Below are 8,781 nucleotides of genomic sequence, written 5' to 3'. Positions count from 1 at the left end.
CTTTAAATTTTGAGTTTCTCCTAAGTGTTTCTTCTTTGTTGAGATATTTAGGCCTTAATTTATGTATTTAGACTATAATTAAGTTATCGTCTTTTCTATAAATTCCCTATGTAAATCTCAAGTTAATATATAAAAATTATTCATTCATATATTCTTTCCACATTCTTATATTAACAAAACTTCACATACCAAAAATGATCTAAGTTTAAACTTTCTGAAGTCATTTATAAACGTAAAGGTGCTTTAATATTTTGCCCAATTTATAAGCATGGTTGGAAAGAACACGAAAAACATATAAAAATGAGTAGTTATTTAGCTAAAATGGAGTTGCACTACAAGAAAATTCATTTTCAGTGACAAAATTTTAGCGATGTAGACCATTTTTGTTGCTAAAAGCTAAGTTATAGTAACGCTTTAAAATTATGTCCCAAAATATCCTTTTTAACAACGAAATTTACACTAGCGTCACTAAAACAGTTTGTATCGTATTAATCAATGCCACTAAATGTTAAAAAATTTTACCAACGTATTTACCTTTGTTGGGATTGGTGTCTTAAATCTCTTGGTAGTCTGGTAGTTTGTAAACATATTGTTATAATAAAATAAGTATTATTTTATAAACATTTACTCAATCCAATAAACTAAGATCCGTAGTTATTTTATGTAACTTAAGCATGTATGTGAAGACATACAAGTGAATCATGCCTTAAGTAATAACCTAAATAGTCTGTAGTAGATGGATAAAGGAGGGATACCTTATCCTGATGACACTACAGATATGATCCACTTTGTAGATATTACAAGTATTGTAAAGTTCTACAAATGGTTTGATCCTGACCATTATGTGGAGACATGCGAGTGGAGATATCCTATATAAAGAGTTTATATAAGACTGGACCACGAAATGATTAGTCTCTTTATATAACATTGTTGATAATTGAGACTTACATTTCACTAGAATGACTGTAGGTGACATGACCTTAATCCTTAGTGAGTTGGGAACTCTTACTTACGAGGGCGGTTCTTTGATTTGTATGGGTGAGAGTGACCAGATTGCCAACTCAAAAAGCCTACCATTTTGGGGATTCACCTGATTGGGGAGCTAGGAACTCAGCTACACAAGACGAAATTCACTCATTCCCCAAAGCAAGGGTGAGTAAATAAATTGCTTCCTTAAGGGCTGATTCCGGGTCTTGAACTTAGTAGTCACACCCTCTTTTGGGAAGAGAGGACTCAGTCATAGTGGGACTATGACTTGTTATTCATTAGAGGAATCAGTGGTACTTAAGGAGTTAGATGTAACTACAGGGACAAAACAGTAAATTGGCCCAGCTGTACTTACGAGCGATTTATGAAGGGTCATCGTACTGTTGAAGGTTATATGGACACAGAAATATATCTGTAGTGTGAATAGTGCAGCTGTCAGTCTTTAGTAGAGTGATCGACAGTTAACGGATGGTGGATATCGTGATTAAAGAGTTTAGTCAGTTATTCATATACCGTTGGAGCTTCAAGCTACAGGTCAATAAAGTCCTTTTGGTAGCTCAATGGGTTCAAGTTGAGAATCAGATTTTGGGTTAGTTTGAAGTGTTCAAATTAACAAGAGAAATTTGATTATATATGATATAATTAAATTGATTTAGTTATATGTAATATAATTGATATGATGTATTTGATACATTATTAAATTGAAGGAATTAATATAAATATGATTTATATTAAATACTATAAAATAGAAAAAGAACTATGGTTTATATGTTGCATATGATGCAATATTAAAGTTATAGGTTATAAATATAATATGATAAGTTGGTTATTATATTTATTTATAATATATTAATTATGTGATAATTTATTATTATTTTTTTTAATAATCGACTTGAGTGGAAGGTTATTTTCTGTTTATGGTAATTGTGAGATAAAAAGGATCAAGTATTCGAGTATTTTATACGATAGTTACTCGATCGTATCGTCTCACAAAAAGAAAAACTATCGAGTAAAAGAGTTTTACTAAACGATAGTATCTCACAGCCTAAACGATCAAGTATTCGAGTATTCTATACGATAGTTACTCGTTGCTAGATGATCGAGTAGCAAGTCTATACGATAGGCTTTTTCTTACTACACGATCGAGTATCAAGTCTATACGATAGACTTCCTTCTTTTGTCGCATACTCGATCATTCACTTCCTCCATTCCTCTATCTAAAGCCATACAGAGCCCACAACTCCTAGATTCTCACACCGAGAATACTAAGGTAGCCTTTGTGGTGGTGTTTAGTTCCGTTCGAAGGTCGAGGATCGAGTTCTACTTGATTGTGTTTGAAGATTCTACAGTTCGTGTTGTTTGTTGTGTTTATCGTTGTGTTCGAGTTTCTGTTTGGACGCGTTGAAGTTTGATCGAGGGAAATACGTGAAGAAGAAGTTCTTCAAAGGTATTATACTCGATCCCTTGTATTTCATTAAGATGCATGCTATAATTTACTCGTTATGCATAATCTGTTCTTTTAGACTGTAATTGTTTGTGTTCTTTCTCAATGGAGTTTGAAACGATCCGCTTCCGCTCACTAGTTCTCTATTTAGATTTCTTTCAACCTTATCGCTTGAAGTAACAATATTTCGTAAGAAAATTAAGTGAAATTTTTAGACCTCTCCATAATCTCTCGATTTTCCCCTCTTATTTTGTTTTCCCTTCCATCTTTCCCCCATTTCAATTTCCCCAAACTCTTTCCCTTTTGACATCCATCTTTCTATTTCCCTAAATGTATCACGTCATCCCGTCAATTCACTCTTTTGGTGCCTGTCTCTCTTCTCGGCGATTCTCTTCTCCATCATTCTTCTAGTCTTGGCATCCCCCACAATCTCATGGTTTCTCTGTTCGACATCTCTCAAAATCATCAATCGATGAGTTTTTTTTCTCTCTCCTTGTTGTTTTCCCCCTCTCCCTTTCACCATCTTTGTCCTCTCAATTTATCAAAACTGCTCTTAAGAATATCAAAATTCAATTCTGATAGATGAGGGTAAGGTTTGGGTAAGTGAAGTTACTTTACTTGTATTCAACCAAAAACAAAATTCCCAAATAATTCATGAACTTTTTCAACTCAATTAACCCTCAATCAAGTATAAATTCCAGTACATTGAGGAAAAATGGAAACCTCACTTAAGAAGTATATCAACTATCAGTTACCAAAAGTTTAGAAATACGCAAATTTCACAATTTTTGTACAAATAAGAGATGAAAAACTACAAGATGTTAATGCATTTTTTTCAGTTTTTTTCCAACCCACAAAGTAGTGAAAGAAGCCATAGCTGGAAAAGGCCAATAAGAAGATAACTATATTAATAGTGTTCTTTCGGATGGATTAAAGTCGAAGCTTTCCAGCTAAGATGGAGTTGACATAACTTTTATTTATTTATTTTTATTGAATTTAATGTTCGGGGAGATTCATGATTTGTAAGGAATTAGAATACTATTCCTCCATGTTGGTCTATATATCACTGAAGTGTCTGATTGAAGTAGCAATCTTCTATAGTTGTTAGTAGTTAAACGTGTATGTGTAAGAGTATATCAGTATGCTGCGGAAGCAAAAATGATCAATAAGCATTCTAATTCATTAATTTTGGCTATAAATAAAGTATGCTCATACAATAATAAGAGGGTTTCAAGTCATACCTCTGTAGAACCTCTTGAAACTCGAATTCACCTGCAAATCTTCTTGTGAACTACTTCAAGGCCTTCCCTACTATTCTCTTGGAGCCTTAGATTGAGTTGTGAGACTCAAAATAAGCTTGAATAAAGAGAATTTGGAGAAGAAGCATATTGTTGCATCTATTGAAGAACACCTTCTTCAACTCAAGTTTTTCAGCAAAAAATCAACTAATGCATGCTCGATTCTTAGCTCAATCTTTCCTATTTATTGCAAGAACATCATGCAAAGAAGGGTTGGATAGTGGAAATCTCCCACTTTTTCCATTTATGTTTTTCAAATTTTGATTTCCAAAATGATTTCTAAAATCAATTTTGTTTTTCAAAATTAAAACTTTATTAATTTTACAAAATTAATTCATAAATTAATTTTCTAATAAAATTAATAATAATTAATTAATTAAACAATTTAAATAATTCTAATTAATTTAATATCAAATATTAAATTAATTTTACACAAATTCCACCATCATGAATCTCTATTCATGAATTTAATATTTAAATTAATTTAAGACCCGATGTCAGCACTTAAGGGAACAACCTTTCTACTATCCCTAAAAACGGATAGGAGTGAGTTCCATCTTGCACCCTATGTCCCCCGCTACCTACCCGTTCTTACCCTTGAAATGGAGGTTTATTGAGCTAGTGCTATTGAGCCAACCCTCATCTATGCAAATCTAAGGATGATCCTGAATAAACAGGAGTTCATAGTTAGCTAAGGATTAAGGTTAAGTTACATAGGTCATCGCTTTGAAATAGTCAGTCGTAAATAGTAAACAACGCTATAAAGTAAGAGTAACTGATTTCGTGGTCCGATCTTGTATAAGCTCATTGTACAGGACGCCCTCACTCCTTATGTCATAATATGTACGAATTAGGATCACATCGTCTGTAGCACTTTATAACTCCTTTGTTAAACTACAAATTTATAACTTCTTTGTAACAACTATAGAGTGGGCGAAATCCAATAGTGTTACCAGAATAAGACACCCAATCTCATTCATATACTATAGATCATTTTGACTATTTACTCAAACCTGATCTACTTTTATGTCTCCACATAAAATTCAAGTACTCATGTAATAGTCATGGATCTTTTAGTTTATTAGATTTCTAAAACGAAATAAGCAATTCATATATTCAATAACAACTTATTGAATTTTCAGAATAAGTTTTATTGTTTACAAACCACGAGTTTTAGGACATAAAACCCAACAAAGTCCCACTTAGACTAAAACTCCAGTGGTAACCTATATATCTTAATATATAATACTGAGTTTTTGAGTTTTACAGAGAAATACAATAAACTAGGCATCACATACCCATGGTTTACCATTCGGTTCATACCTTTGAAGAACCTCTTGAAACTTGAATTCAACTACAAATCTTCTCCAAATCTTCTTGTGAACCACCTCAAGGCCTTCCCTACTATTCTCTTGGAGCCTTAAATTGAGTTGTGGGACTCAAAATAAGCTTGAATAAAGGGAACTTGGAGAAGAAGTACACTGCTGCACCTTTTGAAGAATACCTTCTTAAACTTAAGTTTTTCAGCAAAAACTCAACTAATGCATGCTTGATTCTCAACTCAATCTTTCCTATTTATTGCAAGACCATCATGCAAAGAAGAAGGTTGCATGAAGAGCACCTCATGCTTGGAAGATTGAATCAAGAATAAGGTGGGAAATGAGTGAGCTATATGGTTGGATAGTGGAAATCTCCCAATTTTTCCATTTGTGTTTTTTCAAATTTTGATTTTCAAAATTATTTCTAAAATCAATTTTGCTTTTCAAAATTAAAACTTTATTAATTTTACAAAATTAATTCATAAATTAATTTTCTAATAAAATTAATAATAAATAATTAATTCTAATTAATGGAATATCAAATATTAAATTAATTTTATATAAATTCCACCATCATGAATCCCTATTCATGAATTTAATATTTAAATCATATTTAAATATTAATTTATTCTCCAGTTTCATTTAATTCCAAAATTAAACGTGTAATTATTGTTGGGATTGGTGTCCTAATTCTCTCGGAGTCTCGTTGTTTTGTAATGATACACATTGTTTGATGAATAAAATAAGTGTTATTTAATTCTGGCATTTACTCATATCCAATAAACAAAGCTCCTTGGTTATCTTATGTGAACTTAAGCATGTATATGTGATATACAGGTGGATCATGCCTTAAGTGATAACCTAAATAGGTCTGTAGTATAAGGATTAAGGTGGGATACTTGATCCTGGTAATACTACGTATACGGCTCCCTTTGTAGAGGTTTGCAAGTGTTGTAAACTATTACAGATGGTCGATCCTAATCATTCATTTGGAGACGTACGAGTGAGGGTGTCTTATATAAAGAGTTTGTATAAGACCTGGACCACGAGATGACTAGACTCCGTATATAACGCCATTGATACTAGAGACTTGCATCTCACCTAAACGATCATAGGTGACACGACCTCAATCCTAAGTGTTTTGGGAACTCTTACCTTTGAGGGCGGTCCTTTGATTAGTATGGGTGAGAGTGGCCAGATTGTCAACACAACATGCCTACCTTTTTGGGGACTTGTCTGATCTAGGTGCTGGGAACTCAATCCACAAGATGAAATTCACTTCTTTCCCGAAGTAAGGATAAGTAGGGCTGATTCCGGGACTTGAACATAGTGGCCACAGCTTCTCTTTGGAAGAGAAGACTCAGTCATAGTAGGACTATGACTATGTTCATTAGAGGGATCAGTGGTACTTAAAGAATCAGATGTAACTACAGAGACGGTTATTGGCCTAATTGTACATGCGAGTGATCTGTGAAAGGTTGTCACACTACTGATTGGTTAAGATGGACACATAATATATCTGTGGTAAGGAAAGTTCAGTTGTCGGTCTTTAGTGGAGTGTCTGGCAGTTAACAGATGGTGGATCTCATGACTAAAGAGTTTAGTCAGTTATTCACGTAGCATTGGAGCTTCGAGTTACAGGTCCATAAGGTCCCCTTAGTAGCTCAATAGATTCAGTTGAGGATCAGTTATTGGTGTTGATTTGAAATATTCAAATTGACAAAAGGTATTTTGATTATATATGATATAACCGGTATGATGTATGAGATACATCTAGTGGAGGATTGATGTAAATGAGATTTACATTAAGTATCATGGAATAGAAAAAGAACTATGGTTTATATGTTTCATGAGATGAAATATTAAAACTATAGGTTACAAATATAGTATGATAAGTTAGTTATCATTTATATTTATAATAATATTAATTATTGGATAATTAATTCTTTTTCTTTAATAACCAATTGAGTAGGCGATTATTATAGATTCATGGTAACCGTGAGTTAAAAAGGAAAATTGTTTTCCTAATTTTAGTAAGGTTTTTACAAAAGTTTTCATAAAAAGTTTTTTGAGATTTCTCTCTCGCAGAAAGGATCTCACGGTAGTCTTCAGGTAAATATAGATTTACTAAACGGCAGCTTGGGCGAGCTAAACTATCATGAAGTGGCAAACTAAACGATCGTGCAATGTTTACTAAACGACAGCTTGCCCGAAGCAAATGATCGTGTAGTGTTTGTAGGCGACAGACACCGAGCTAAACGATCGCATAGCTTTTGCTAGACGACCACATAGTTTTAGCTAAACGATTGGGCATCGACCTGCCCTATACGATAGGTCTCCGCCATCTCCCACTTGCCCAGTTGTGTACACGATCAATGTTTCCTCCTTCATCTACTTCATTCCAAGTCCGAACAGAGCCCACCTTCTAGATTCTCACACCGAGAATATCAAGGTAGCCTTCTTGGTGGTGTTATACTCAACTCGACACAGTCGAGGTTCTGTGGAGACCATTTGTATTGCTGAGGAGTTCGTGATCGAGGCAATCACTGAGGACGAGCGTGAAGTGTTCGTGCAGTGTTGTGGTCATGTTGTTCGAGCATTCGAGGATGCTATGTTCGAGTGTTCATGAGAAAGGTGCATGGAGACGAGTCTATAAATGTTTGTAGAGTTCTTCCTTGTTCATTTGTAGTGTTTATACTGTAATTTCTATATTAATTGCATAACCACATGTTTTGTATACGACTGTAATATGTAATGTTCATTCATGTTTGTAACTTGGAATGATCTTATTTTCACTGCTCATGGAAATCTCGAGTTCGATTTCCTTCAATTATATCATATATAATTACCAATTCCCTTAATTCTAATTTAAACGTTTCAAATTTACTTATCATGTTATTCTAAGGCTGATCCATTTACAAGCTAGTAGAGGGACCTCGTGGACCTACAGATCATGGGCTCCAACGATCCTAGATTAATTGACTAAACTCTTTACACTGAATTAACCCCCATTCATTAACTAATGGGTCACTCCACTAAAGCCCATAGTTGCACTCCCCTCACTGTAGATATATTATGTCCACTCGATATAACCATGATTAGTAAGTTAACTCTTTCATAGGTTGTTCGTAATAACGTCTGGGTCAAATGTCTATTTTACCCCTGAGATTACCTCTTGTTTCTTAAGTCCCACTGATCCTCTAATTAACAGTTGGTTTATGATTCGATCAACAAACCGAGTCCCTCTCGAGCTAATGAGAGGGTGAGGCCCCTTGTTCAAGACTTAGAGTTAGCACATAAGGAAACAACCTCTCTACTATCCCTAAAAGTGGGTAGGATTGAATTCCATCTTGTACCCTATGTCTCCAGCTATCTACCCATTCTTACCCTTGAAATGGAGGTTTATTGAGCCGGCGCTGTTGAGTCAACCCTCACCTTTGCAAATCTAAGAATAATCTCTAATAAACAGGAGTTCATAGTTAGCTCAGGATTAAGGTGAAGTTACCTAGGACATCACTTTGAATAGTCAGTCTTAAACAGTAAACAACGTGATAAAGTAAGAGTGACTGATTTCGTGATCTAATCTTGTACAAACCCATTGCACAGGACACCTTTACTCCTCATGTCATAACATGTAAAAATTAGGATCACATCATTTGTAGCACTTTATAGCTCTTTTGTAACAATTACAGAGTGGGCGACATCCAATAGTGTTACTAGAATAAGACACCCA

Source organism: Benincasa hispida, chromosome 1, assembly GCF_027475165.1.
Source record: "Benincasa hispida cultivar pf3 chromosome 1, pf3_genome.v1.1, whole genome shotgun sequence".
NCBI lineage: Eukaryota > Viridiplantae > Streptophyta > Magnoliopsida > Cucurbitales > Cucurbitaceae > Benincasa > Benincasa hispida.
Note: the sequence above shows the minus strand (reverse complement) of the source record.